The 15,501-nt window shown below is 36.0% G+C and overlaps 1 protein-coding gene and 1 non-coding gene across 11 annotated transcripts in view; one reads left to right on the top strand and one right to left on the bottom strand.

Annotated features, from left to right (window-relative positions):
- Positions 1-15,501, top strand: part of Robo2 (roundabout guidance receptor 2) — a 1,164,975-nt gene that overhangs the window by 482,085 nt on the left and 667,389 nt on the right. The window lies entirely within an intron of this gene.
- Positions 349-477, bottom strand: LOC116086729. The gene has a single exon (XR_004117092.1). It is a non-coding gene; the product is annotated as a small nucleolar RNA SNORA17 (small nucleolar RNA).

Raw genomic sequence — 15,501 nt, 5'->3', positions numbered from 1 at the left:
GTGCTATACCCTGCTCATGAATTGTGGAGCTGGGCAGAGATCATCTCCAACATGGTCTGCCCCGCTGCCATCCCCAGGCAGTGAGGTGCTAGACTGGTGGTCATTTCAAGGGAGCTCCATGTCTGAGCACCATGATGCTGATCTGGCGGGTTGTCTGGAACTCATTCCTTACCAAGCCTACTCCAGTGGTTCCTTGTGAAGGTCATCTGTCTTGGGATCACTCTTGTCCAGAGTAGGAAGTCCCAGTAGGTTTCTCCTAGTCTCTGACTTTTTCCATGTCCTGGGAGTCTTCCCTGGCCTTCCATGTGCCTGACTGGTAGGCATCCCAGGCTTACCTTTTAAGGAAATATTGTGCTATTAATCACTCAGATATTCGTAGGTCAGAACATTGTATGTAGACATAGCTTCTCTCTGCTACCTAATGTAATAACACACATTTGAGGCAGCAGCCATACCTGCAAGGCCTCTAGTTACATTAAGCTCATCTATGATACTGAACATATCAGGTTTTGTCTTTTAAGAATCATCTTGTCAGACTTCATTATACTCAGTTGTGACTGTCCTCATACTTAAAAATACAGTTCTCAGTCTTTTTATCTATATTTCTATATTAGGTAAACATTGTTAGTGATTCTCAAATCATTTACATGAGTTAGCAAAACCCAGAGAATCTATTGTTATGATACATCATATAACACTTAAGATAAATTAGCAGACACAGTAGAAGAGTTCTTGGATAATATAGCTCAAAAAATACAAAATTCCTCCAGGCAAAATTAACTTTGAAAGAAATGTGTCAACTTAGAACTGGTTTTGTAGCCAGGGAATAGATGCATGCCCCGTTTGCTTCAGGCAGTGTTACTATAATTTTTCAGAATAGAAATAAGTACTTATTTTTTAAAAACAATAAAAATAAACCATAAAACAGAAGGTGAGGACTGAGCTCAGCTCTGTTGATATTCCCTAATCACTGTACATGGGGGGGGGTAGGGAAAGAGTAAACTGAAGAAAATAATTTTAGGAAGACTAGTCCTATGATGACCAATAAGTTTAATTAATGCCTTTGACTTTATTTAATGCTTTTGTTCTGAAATAGTCTACCCAAGACTGTGAAAAAATTTAATACAAATCAATGAATTAATTAAAACACTTCCCTGTTATATTCAAAGAAAGTGAAGAGTTATTGTACTAATTTTCAGTTTAAAGTGTCTCTAAATAAGCATTGAATCTGAAGACCAGGCCCTTATGCCAGGCTATTTCCTGTTCTCTGCTAAAATCAATACAAAGTTATGGCACACTTATTAGTGACAGGGACTTTAGACTTTATTTAATCCATGCATTTTGTCTATAGAAATTAACTTTCATTGTGGCGGCATCAACTTAAATGCATAAAATAACTGAAGAATAATACATTTATTGTGTTCCAAAATAGTAGAGAAGATAAAAATCATGTTGTAAGGTAAATGGTTCGTTCTTCCAAAATGGACCTCTCTCTCTCTCTCTCTCTCTCTCTCTCTCTCTCTCTCTTTCTCTCTCCTTCTTTCTCACTTTCTTTAACAGATCTTGCATCAAGTTTATTTGTTAAAACAACATAGAACTCTGGTCATGCAGGTTCTAATCTCCTTGGGGTGAACGTTGAAAGCCAGACGTCTTAGAGGCTTCACAAAGGCCTTGATGGCTTCTGCACGTGCACTCTCTGCCTTTGTATTGTTGGCCTGCATCTTCTTTAGCCCTTCCTTGATAAAACACAGGTTCCTCATGTACTTGGGGTCAACCCCCTTAAAAGATTCATATCTTTGTAACTGGGGTTTCTTGATGCCATTTCTGTGTCATTTGTGGGATTAGTTGTGTGTGGTGTGGTTCTTGGACTTGGCCATGACTGCAAGCTATCCGGCGATTCCTGCAGAGCCTGGGACCAGAAGAGCAAGATATTGCTACTTAACAAAAGACAGGGTAGAAGTATCTGAGAGTGTGGAGGGGTGGGGACATCCTCTTGGAGACAAAGGAGTAGCAATGGGATGAGGAACTGTTGAGGTTCAGAACAGGAGTGGGATAACAAGTAGACGGTAAAAAAGATTAAAGGGAATAAAAATAAATACATTTAAAAAGCAATAGATAGGGACTGAGACAAGTCCTGGAAGATTGTATCTGCTTGCCAATCTTCACTGCTGTGACAAAATAACCATAAAACAACTTAAGGGTTTATTCTGAGTCTTAGGCACAATCTGTGGTCACTTGGTTCCACCATGTTTTAGATCATGAATGATGAGGGAGACCATCAAGTAGTGGGGATGTGGCCCAGCAAAGGAGTTCACCTTCTAGTGACCAGTAACCAGAGAAACAGACATGAAGAAAGCAGAGGCACAGCCCCAAAACAGCATTTCCCCTCTGACTTGCTTTCTCTGACCAGACACAGCTCCTAAAGGCCTTTTTCATATCTCCTTCTCAGTGAAGAGTCAACTGATAAAATTAGCATCCTTACTACTGCCACCAGCTAAGGACTTTGCCATTGACATGGTAATTTTGAAGCTTTTCTATGTCTAAAGACAAGCAAGTGGTACCTTTGGATTACTAAAAAAAATGACAAAACAATCTGTTCAGTATTCAGAGAAATCAGTAGAATTAGTTTTGTAAATAAAGCACTGGGTGTATGAGGGAAAGTCAGGGAACTGGTGAAGGACAGGCATAATGCAAAAATAATTCTGTTTAAGACAAGCTTTAGAGAGAATCACAAGTAGGGCAGTAGTCTGTTCAGGCAACCGAGGCCCAGTCAAGTAATAGGTCTGAACCCTGGTGACCCAGTTGGCAATATCTTTATCTGCAAGGGACAGAATGTGTTTGGCCAGAACTCCTGAGTCCTTCACTCCTATTTCAGTCACAACCTCTCACAGCTGCCCCCACAGAATATATGTGGTCTGTCAGGTAGACAATGCCTCAAACTCCCAGCATTCTAGCTGGACCCTGCCCCCAGTCATCTGACCACAGCTAGGCATGCCTCACCCCACAGACAGATAGCCACACCTCACACAATATTAAGGGAAGTTTGCCCTCATCTCTCTCTTGCCCTCTTTCCTCTCTTGCTCTCTTGCCTTCTTCCTCCTTCTCTTTCTCTTTGTCTTCTCTATTGCTCTCCTCTCTTGCTCTCTTGCTTTCTTCTTTTCCTTTCTCTCTCTCTCTCTCCTTCTCTTCTCTCTTTTCTCCCCTATCTTTCTCTCTACATGACCAGCCTATTTTCTCTTTCCTATAAAAAAATATCACTTATGCATTGCCTCTTTCTTAAGTAACACACCATGCAGTCAGGCATCAGATGCAGAGAGTCTCAGGTATCAGCAGCAGAGAGCTACAGGCAACAGTGGCTGAGAGCCTCAGCCATTGGCCTTGGCATAGAGACACAGCCCCGCAATCACTGTTAACGTGATTAATCCACATTGTGAGATATATTGGCTGATTTTAGAAGTATACATCTAACATGCTTTGGTTTGTTTTATAGAGGACTTAAGATTGAGCATAAAGTTGTATTAATTAGTTTTTGTGTTTTTCATCATTATTGTGTATACATGCTTTAATCCATGGCTTGATTTTGAGAGAAGCAATTTAGGTTACACACACACACATACACACACATACACACACACACACACACACACACACACCATACACACACAAAGCAAGAATAATATTTTCTTTACAGTTCCGTTAAATCCCTCCACATTTCCCCCTACTTTTAACACCATTCGTATCTGTTTGATGGTTGTTATAGTCAATGAAATGATGCTGATACTTAATTATTAGAGGATCAGGATAATCAATACTGGCTTTGAATGTTGTGTCTTTCTTAAATTCATGCAAGTGTGACATGATGAGAAAGAAAGAAAATGGTTCAAGTAACATTCTGTGGATAAAGTACATATATCATCATTCAGTGTGACAGAGAACAGTCAATGTCAAAGAGCAGTTTCAAATGCAGGGAACAGAGAAATGGAATGGGGACTTTGTAACTCATGTAATGAATGGGGCTTTGAACAATATATATCTTGAAACTTCAGTTCTGACATTTGTAAAATGAGAGGCAAATTTTAAACCTCATTGGACATAGATGCCACAGATTAGGAAAATAATTTCTTTTATCTACTTTTTAAATTCATTGAAGAAAAGATGCATAATGACATCTCCATGAGATAACACATGTAGTTGAAATCATAATAAAATTATTGTGTAATTGTATATTCTTACCATCAGAAGTTAGGCTAATTAGTAAAAGTGGTATTTTTGAAAGTGATTGTAGAAAGAATTTTCTTAGAACATTGAAGAAAGAACAATTATTTATATTATAACTAGAAGATGTGAGAGTATTAGAGAAGTCAATATATTTTAATCAGTTCTTGATGGAAATTTTATGGATGTTTATAATACAGATGTCAACGATACATTTAATTGGTGGATATAGAGAAGGAGAAATTGCAGAGGACCTAGTATGTCTTGTGCAGTGCATTTAAGTACCGTCCCATCAAGGCTCACATGTTGATGTCTTCTGATGCTTTTATCCTATTCTCTGTTTTATCCTTACCTCTTCCTTTAGCCCTTCTTCATTTGTCTCTCTCTTAACATACAATGTCAGAAATCGAAGCATATATTTCCAAATACATAAATTCTAAACATTTTTTTCAGTTGAGTAAAGCAAATTTAGAGTATATACTGTCTTACATATGATATAGTAGAATACTGTTCTTGATGGTAAATGTATGTAAATATATATAAATGTATGCTAGTTAACTATATCATTTATGTAGATTATTATAGTTTTCAGTTCTACTTATTAAATATTCATTACAGAGAAAATATGTATGAATATTTAAACACATATGATTACAATAAAGGACAAAGAATGTCATACTTTAATTTTTGGTATAAACCAATATACACCTACATATACTACACATACATACATATATATTGTATATGTATTATGCAGAATTTTATATATATATATATATAACTAAAATATTGGTGTTACAGCTGATCAAAATCTTATGCATCAATAATAATTATGAAATAATTTAATGTGCTTTTTTAAAAATTAAAATACATTTATATTTCCACAATTCTATACATTCAAAAGTAATTATGTCTTTTAAATGATAAAACACTTCTTTTCAAATGATAGTATAAGATGCCAACATCTCTGAGAATCAATAATTAAGAAGAACACTGAATTAAGAGTTAAGTACATGATAAAATGATGCTTTCTTCTATATAGAGTCCTAAATCTTACATATTGATACTCTTTAAATGTGATTTAAAATATTAGAAATTTGAAACTCATCATAAATTCTAAAATTTTAACATATGTCAATACCAGCATATTGATAAAACCTACCTAATAATTTTGTTATAGAGGACACGAGAGCTCATTTTTGAAAATAATGAGGAATTGAGCATAATTGTACATGCATACTAATGCAAGCAATGATATAGAGAATATAACTAATGAAAAACACTAATATGACTAATATGCACAGTTTATTAATGACCACAGCTTCTTAAATACTTTATTCATTACTTTAAAATATACTCTAGCATTTTTAAAATCTTGAATCTTAAAACTTCTAGATAAGACACATATTGATTTTCAATTATTAGCTTCTGTTTTGTATAGTATTTTATCAATTATTTTAGAATTTCATATATGCATGCAATGTCATTGTGTCTAATGGACCTCATTTCTTCTCCTAATTCCTTTGGTATCTGCTTACTACCATTCAAAAGCTTCTCAATTCAAAGACCTTTTCCCCCTTCTTCTTTTTCTTTTTTTTTTTTTTTTTTTTTTTTTTTTGTATTTTTTATTAGATATTTTCTTTACTTACATGTCATATGATTTCTCCTTTCCCACCAGTTTCCCTTCCAAAAGAAAAAAATAAGAACAACAACAAGAACAAACTCCTGTTCCCTCCCTCCTCTCCCTGCTCGCCACTCCACCCTTTCCCGCCCCTCTCCCAGTTACTGGCCCTGGCATTCCCCTACACTGGGGCACAGAACCTTTACAGGGCCAAGGGCCTCTCCTCCCATTGATGACCGAATTGGTCATCCTCTACTATACACATGCTGCCGGAGCAATAAGTCCCACCATGTATCGTCCTTGGTTGGTGGTTTAGTCCCTGGGAGCTCTGAGGGTCCTAGTTAGTTCATATTGTTTTTCATCCTAAGGGGCTGCAAACCCCTCAGCTCCTTTAGTCCTTTCTCTAACTCCTTCATTGGGGACCCTGTACTCAGTGCAAGGGATGGCTGTGAGCCTCTACTTCTGTATTAGTCGGGTACTGTCAGAGCCACTCAGGAGACAGATATATCAGGGTCCCCCCTTCTTTTTAATAATCTACCTAGTTCAATTGGTAATGGTCATTAACTGATTTGGCTGAAGCCATGCACTTGAGCATGGTTGACAAAGAGGAGACAGGGCTCTTAAAGAAAGCCAAGTTCTCTTCTTCCAGAAGTCAGCAATGGCCAATAGCTCCATCTGTTGCCAATAGTTCCATCCCAAGTCAAGCATCATATTTATAGTGGTTCTTCATTTATGTATTTTTTTTATAAAACACTAAATTTTTATTTTTATTTAGTTCACACATTTCAGACATCCTTTGGCTACCTCAACTATGTTGAAATTTCCTTTTGATTTTTATGCAATTCGTGGGTTATCTACTTGTTTTTATTTATTTATTTATTTATTTATTTATTTATTTATTTATTTTGGTATCTACTTGCTTTTAAATAAATGTCCTAGATATCTTTCTTTTATTGATTTGCAATGTAATTCTATTATGAGAACACAAAAATATATAAATCTTAAATACATTTGAATTTATTCAGGCTTGTATTATGATACAGAGTTATGTCTGTATCAATAAGTATTTCTTGTACTGTTTAAATTAGTATTTACTCTTCTTGTTCTTGACTGGACTATCTTACTAACACCTGTTATATATGTTTGGTTGATAATTCTATTTAATGCTATATACACTAAGCAACTTTATATTACCATTCTGTATCAAATATTAAAATCCAAATATAGAAATGTAGAATTTTGTATTTGTATATGATATAATATTACATCTAGTCTCCTATGTCATGAAGTTGATAATCAAAAATATCTTCTGATGGGATAATATTTGAATGATCTATTTTTAATATAGCATTTTCTTATATAATGTCAGGTCATATATTTTACAGAAACTTTATAGAATAAAGGAAAGGTAAATTGAAAAGGTGGCAATTTGTATTTCACATTAAATATTTCAGTTGAACCATAATATAAGAGTTTTAGGTTTTGAGACTATCGGATACATAATCACAAATGAAAACCATGAAATAAAATGTGGACTTCTAATTCATCATTGTGAATATTTAAAAGCTCTCTCAGTTATGCTTAAAATAATATAACAAATTTTGCCTCAAAGTAGAAATTTACTACTAAGAAAATACAACTAGTACAATTAATATTCTTTAATTAATATTTTAGGTTAAAAGGTGTATCAATAAAAATCATACTTAGTACTTAATTCAAATAACTAAAAGCATATCAAAGTATTTATTTCCTATTTAAACTTCTTGTCTCTCATAATTAAATTGTTCTATATAAAATTCTTACCATTTGTAGACAATTGTTGATAAACCAACCATCTCTGTAAATCTTTGCTTCATATATATGCAAATATTTGCATTATAGAAGTAGACTTGTTTATACTTCCTATGCTATAATAGTTAAACAAATTTGCTCAGAATTCTTTCTATATATATCCAGTTATTTTTAACACTTTTGTTTGTTTTCTAAAGTCCCAAACTAAGAAAAAATTTTTAAAATAAAATAGCTAAGCCTTTTGAGAGAGAGACTAGTTCTTTAGAGAGAAAAAGAAGAAAGGGAAAGGATAAGCATTTTATCATTAACTATTTTGAAAATTGCCCAAAGAATATCCTTATTCTAAGTAACTCAAGACCTACTGGATACCAAGAAAAGCAGGAAGTATTGATAGACAAGAATGAAGTTATTAAAATGAGAAAATATGACATTGGTAGTGCATCACCTTTCATACATATCTGAATTCTTTCCATTTTTAATTATCTCTCCTATAACATTTTACTACTATCTAGGATTTGCTCATAGGTCATGGAAAATGCAGTGATGTCCTTATTGTTCTTTAATCTAGAATTTCACCCCAGCCTTCTAGGTATTGATTTCACAGCTGATGAGGTACTGCTTTGGACTGAGTAAATACTTCACAGTGGTGTACAATCGTCACAAAATGATTCACAAAATATTTCATGTGTTGGAATTTTCATACTGATGTCACATACTTCTTCAAATATGAAATGTAATATGGGCAAGTTCTGAAAAGAAAGGTTCAAGAGAAGGTCCTTTGAAACATCACTGACAGGATAATAGAAGCCAACCTCTGTAGTTCCTCTTAGAGTGGTTTTGTGTAATGTGCTGGTGGGGATACCTGATTGATGTTGTGCATTTTGGGAGACAGAGGCAGGAAGACTGCAATGAGTTTGAGGCTGCTGTGGGCTTCTGCAGCCAAGCTAGGGTTTCCTAATGAGATCATGTCTAAAAATAAAATGCACTTTATATAAACACTTAAACAATGAAGTAGTAACAGTTAGAAAACACTGAGTGAGTTTAAATTTTTCCATTGCTTTGTTGATATCTGTAACTTGGGCTAATCACATTAAGGACTCATTGTTCAGCATTTGTGTTCTAGAGGCAGAATACTTGCTATTAAACTGACTTTGTAACATGTATATATTAATTTCTGTCTTTTCATCACTATAGCACCGTGGATAAACATGGAGTCTCCTGAGGGAAGTTTTAAGAGAATTCAACATGAATAACACATTTAATCTATGAGAAACTTTTCCTGAATGATAGTTGAAGCCACCGACTGTAAACTCCATAAATATTAACTACTGCCAATTAATAAAATCATCACTTGGGTCATTTCTCAAATGTTCAAGCAGTATTGTGACTGTATGTGACCACAGAAACAATGTGCATTTCTGTCTGTCATTTCACAGACATATCATATACTTACTAGACAAACCTAGGCAGAATAGTTGCTGATCACTTAAAGTAACACTTTCTAAAATGAATAAAAAACAAAAACAAAAAACAAAAAACAAATCAAAACAAAAAACAGCAAGAAGAATAAGGGTGTAGTTAGAGGTGCTCAGGAACTTTATTCAGTAATGCACTGCAGAAAAGTAATTTTTTAGAATTGGCATTGATTTGATTTAGTATTGTAATCATACAGAATATTAATGTAGCTGTTCACCTGGGCCTTGAAAATATGATCCGGTATTATTTAAATAAGATAAAGTAATTAGAAAAAATGGACATGCTGTACATGGAATTCAGGAAAGGAGCCTAAAAGGGGAGAGGATTTGGATTAAAGTAACTGATAAAACTGGTGAGGTTGATGATGTTAGAGAGCAGAGCCTAGTGTGTTCTTTTAAGTTCATGAGTGTCTAAAGCATATACACTAGAGACTTTTCATACTGTCATGTGGGCCTGCATTCTAATAAAAAGTTATAAAGAAAGTATTAATAATCAGACTACCTCAGTTTGACATACCCAAAGATCTTTAAATAAATTCTAGTTAAGATGAGATTTTAAAAAGTACTAATTATACCCAGATATCAGAAAAAGTGGAAGAAGATAGGGAGGAGACCAAATGGGCATATGAGTCAGGGTTTGGATGGTACTCTCAGCTTGTGTGTCTCAATACGCATCATTATGGGTAGCATCTCTCTAACTGACTGGAGATGTACAAGTATCTCTTCCACCTTTATGGCTCCCCTTTTGGATTCTAAATCTCTGGAAGAAATCTGATGGGATAAATCCAAGTCCTTGCCTTAGCTAAGACTGAAGGATGAGCTGAAGGGGCCCAGCTTTTCTGTTACTGTTGAAGGCAAACACCTGGTTCCCCACAGCCCTGAGCCTGAACACTGGAGTAGATATGGTTTTCCAAAAGGAAACTAGGAACAATGCCTGCAACATCCTAAATGCAAAAACATCTTAGAGGAGAAAAAAGACCTTACATAACTATCTATGAGACTGGGGTTGAGAGTAATGAAATAAAACCTGGGAAATGCAATGGTTTCACAGGTATAAACAGATCACAGCATTCAGGCCTCCAGGAGATTGTGATCAAGTCACAGACAGATCTTATGACCTCCATAGTGACTTCCTACACCTTACTGTACAACTGATCAATTCTTTTCTGTTGGGGCTGGGGAGATTCTTCAGTTGGTAAAATGTTTGCAACATAACCATGAAGAAGTGAGTCAGATTCCAGCTCCTGCACAAAATGACAGGGCATGTGCCAGTCAAGAAAAATTGACAAATACACTCAGTGAGGTAACCTGTCACAAAAACTCAGGTGGAGAGAGACAGAAAAAATTAACCGATATCACCACTGGTCTCTACCTACCTACCTACCTACCTACACACACACACACACACACACACACACACACACACACACACACACACACACATGCATGCACATGCACATGCAAACACATACACAAACACATGTGCACACATGTTCATGCATACCCATGCAAACATTCACATGTGCACACAAACACATGCACATTCACACATACACACATGGACATATACATACATATATACATGTAAATACATATGAATCTACACACACATTTATGCCACACAAAGAAATTAATTCCTGTTTTCTCATTCCTAATATTTGCTCCTTATTCTTTATATGAACTAAAACCAGAAATATAAGGGAAAAAGCAAGATGGAAGATGTGGAAGACACAGATGTAGGAAAAAAATAGTGTCTGCTAAACTGGCCAATGTCCAAGAGATTTGTTTGGGTGAAGATTGTAAAAATGCCTTTTAGGGAGAGATAGAGAGAATGTGCATTAGCAACTATGATATCCTTGGCGTCTCTATTTTACTGTGCATGTAATAAATTCAATTTCATCAGTCTTAAACTGCTCATAAAAGATAAATGGTAGCTTTATAAAAAAGACCACTCCTGGTGGAACAATCCGGGGTGTTTTCTAATGCTACCTAATTGGACATGTAAAAGAAGAGGGATAAGATTTATTAGACATTTCTAAATACATAGGAGAAAGAACATCTTTCATACATACATCTGAAAAAAACTCTGAAGAGATTTTTAAAAACTACAATTTAATACAAATTTGTGTCTGGCAGCTAGCTGAAGCAGAAGCTGTCTACTTGATTCAGCAGAAGCTGATCGGGCTCCAAGACACAGTGTGTAGCAGCTGAAGTCTGTCAACAGTGAGACCAGCAGAAGGGCAACATGGTAGTCAAAACAGGAGGGAAGCACAGTCTAAACAAGATGACATGAGCATTTGTGCAATTAACAGCATCAGCAAAAGGGAAGATGTGTTTGGAACATTCTGCCAGGAATCCAAAAAAGACAGAATGCTTATTTTATCATAATAGTGCTATGCAATATTTGGATTAATACAATCAATGTCACCGTGGAAAATACTGCATAGACAGTGAGAAAGGCAGAGTCCGAGGTACAAAGGTACAAAGCTACAAGTCTTTCTCGGTCTCTTTTCTTATAAGCAGTGTTCCTCCATATAACACACCATGACTTGTCCTTAACCAAGGCTATTAGCTGCCACTTCTGAACCAATCATTACACTAAAATTGCCATATTCCTTTTTGGTTTGTTTTTTTAATGTGCAAATTTCATTGTACCATATCCATCCCCTTTCACGTATCACAACAGAAAAGAACACTGTTTGAATATCACTCTGGTGGGCTGGAAGTATAGGCTAGGACAATTCTATACTAAAATGATATTCCTGCAAATGGAGGTCAGGGCTAAGCCTGGAGCATCTGAAACCTCTTGTTCTTCCAGTCTAAATTTCAGATATAATTGAGGACTGAGTGAGCTTGCATGTTGCTGTCGACACATGCTATTCAGTAACAGTTTAATATAATCTTTACTACTGATGTCACACCTTGAATGCTAATAGTGACAAAGACGACCCATCATCCACCTATACATGAATGAGACATTACCTCAGATTTCTTACTTAGATCACAGAACTTCATGATAGTCTTGCTTACACAAACAATAATTTTTCTATAAGGCTTTTTTTTTAACTTACAAAACTTGTGATTACTCCTGTTTCAACATTCAGTGTGTTTTACATTTACACTTAAGTTTTATGAAAGTACCTAGTAATGAATTATATCTGTTGAAGTGTAATCAAAAGATTCACCTATATTTTCACTTTTATGATTTGTTGTATATATGTCTCATAGGACATTTATGAAATACTTCATAGTATTAATAACAAAATGATAATTACAATAAAGCAAATTTATATTAGTTTGTGATCAATTAAAAACATGCTTCCAGAATAATATTTGATTGCATCAATGGGACTCAAAACAGCAATAGAATATAGTTGGGATAATAAATATTTTATGACTATTAACAAGAAATTTAAACCATTACTACCTCTCAACGGGAACACAGGACAGGGTGTGTGGAGTTTGTGGTTGGTGTCATCCTCTCTCTTTATTTTTCTAAAATAGTTTTATTTGTTTACATTCCAAATGCTGTCCCTCTTCCCAGTCCCCCCTCCAAGAGTTCTTCACCCCATCCACCCTCTCCTTTGCCTCTGAGAGGGTGCTCACACACTCAACTCCTTCACCCATCCAGCCACCACCTTCCTCTATCTCTACCCACCTCCCCCCAGCTCACTGCCCCCACCCCCCACCCTCACATTGCCCTTCTCTGGAGCAGCAAGTCTCTGCAGGATTAGGTGCATCCTCTCCCACTGAGTCCAGACAAGACTGCCCTCTGCTGCATATATGCCAGGGGCCACAGACCAGCCCCTCTATGCTCTTTGGTTAGTGGCTTAGTCTCTTGGAGCGCCTAGGGATTCGGTGTAGTGAATATTGTTGGTTTTTCTGCAGAGTTGCCATCCCCTACAGCTACTTCGAACCTTCCCCTAACTCTTCCATAGGGGTCCCTGACCTCGGTCCAATGCTTGGCTGCATCTGTATCTGTCTCAGTCAGCTTCTGATAGAGCCTCTCGGAGTACTGCCATGCTAGGATCCTGTGTGCAAGCACAAAATTACTTTAGTCATAGTGTCAGGGTTTGGAGGCCACCCATGGGATAGATCTCAAGATGGGCAGGTCATGGATGACCTTTCCTTCAATCTCTGCTCCATTTTTGTCCCTGCATTTCTTTTAGACAGGAACAATTCTGGGTCAAAAAATTTTGAAGTAGGTGGGTGACCCCATCCCTCCGCTGGGGGCCCAGCCTATCTACTGCAGGTGGTCTCTTCAGGTTCTATCTCCCTACTGTTGAGCCTTTTGGTTAAGGTCATCCCCTTTGATTCATAGGAGCCCCTTGCATCCTAGGACTCTGGGACTTTCTAGCGTTCTTCCTACTGCCCCCGCACCTCCTGCAGCTGCCTATTTCCATTCATTCTCCTTGCCCTCTAGGCTTCTCTTCTGTTTCCCCCTATACTTGATCCTGCCCCATATTGTGCCATTTTCTTTAACTCAACTTTTAAATACCTTCTTATGGGCATCAGAACAATTAACGTGTTCTGTTTGCCTTTTCAGATATACAAGGCTTTTTCCCATAAACATTTTAGTAGAGATTTAATGGTTTATTAAAATACCCCATCTTAGTGACTTCCAGAGCATTATTGCCTTACCCATAGTAGAGAGAAGATCAAGTGATGGCTTATTAGTAACAATGAGTAGATGTGCTGAAGCAGAATCTGACTTTTACAGAATCCTCAGATGATTTGTGTCTACGTTTATATTTTGTTAAGTATTTAGCTCAAGCTATAAGCTGATATTTTGCTAAACATAGCTATAATGATTGATGAAACCAAGGACTGAGTTTACCCTGATATTCTTGGGGCATGAAATGGTAGTTTACAAAAGAAAAAGGGCAAGGTTTATACCTTTTTCATTTCAGAATATAAGGTTGTGGTTATTAATTTTATCAAACTTAAATATTTGTGTTCTAAATTTAACACGTTGTAGCTAGCTTAATGACTTAAATGATGTGAAACTATTTAGAAGCATTCTGATTTCTGTTGCTAAGGGACTTTGGCATCAATTCTGTTGTTGCCTCAACACTTACATTATTTGAATAAATATCATGTTTATTTGAGGTTAAAATTATCCACTGCGACATTGTTTATAATTGATTAAATATGAGATGATTTCTATGCAACTGTTACAAATAATGGTATAGACTGTTGGGAATAAAATAGTTTTCCAATCTTAGTGAACAGATTTCACATTAAAAAGCCATCTCAATATAAAAATCTTCTAGATTGGTAAGAAATTAGTGCAATTTTTTGAATATGCAGAAATGCCTATGTATATAGTAAACCACATATGCAAATTAAACTACTTCACCATGCAAAATGGTTTCCCATGCCAAGTCTGTCCAAATAATGAAGAAGTTGTTGAAGAGAAACATCTATTTGGAGGCATTTATCTTAAGCCAATTTCATTCCTATTTTAAAAGTAATCCTTAAATTATATCCTTTAGCATTCTTCTTGTGGCCCCTTGCATTTGCCTAACTAACCCTATAACCCAGGCTCACATCCATCAAAATCCCACAAGAACTTAATCCTAATAAACATTTTCAAAACACAATATACTCTTCGAGTATACCTGTACTATTGGTACCCTGTGTCCAAAGGAATCTGTAAGCTTGATCCTTGGCCCAACTGGGTTCTCTATTCTCAGATTCAGGTAACTTGTAATGCAATATATTTCAAAGGATTACTAGAACACATAGAAACTTATGGTGACTGTTTCCCAATCAATAAGTACAAAACTATTTTCAGCACATTCTCCTTGTGTTGAGTATCAGACTAACTGCTAAACAACTATTAAAATATGGGAAAATATATAAATTCCATGACTTTACATGGTGTGCTTGCATCTATGAATTCTGGTATCTGTAGAGGTTCCAAAGCAGTTTCTGGAGGATTCTGGGGGATGACTACTTCCAAACTGATATAAGTCCCTCACAAGAAAGCAAGCATCTTTAAAGTCTATATAAAATAGAAAAGTATAAATGCATTTACTGCAGTAGTTAAATCAACACAGTAGTATTTACTTCAGGTAAAAGACAAAAAAAAAATACTTGAAGATGTTTGGATGAATAATTTATAACAGAAATGAAATGAAGTGAAAACACTTGTGCCAAGACAATCTTCAAGATAATGTACTAATATTTTTTAACTTTAAACCTTTTCTTGGTGTTACCAGTAGGACCAGGGTTCAGTAGTTGTTAGGACTTTGAAATTGAAGAGCCAGTGGAGGGGATACCCAGGTGCCAACAACCCACTCAAAGAAGAGTGGAGGGGGCAATGATTTGGGGAGAGGGGTGATTGGGAAAGGGGCAGTGAGCGGGATATAAAGTGAATAAGTAATAAATAAATAA

Source organism: Mastomys coucha, unplaced genomic scaffold, assembly GCF_008632895.1.
Source record: "Mastomys coucha isolate ucsf_1 unplaced genomic scaffold, UCSF_Mcou_1 pScaffold12, whole genome shotgun sequence".
NCBI lineage: Eukaryota > Metazoa > Chordata > Mammalia > Rodentia > Muridae > Mastomys > Mastomys coucha.
This window is presented reverse-complemented; position numbering and strand designations above follow the sequence as displayed.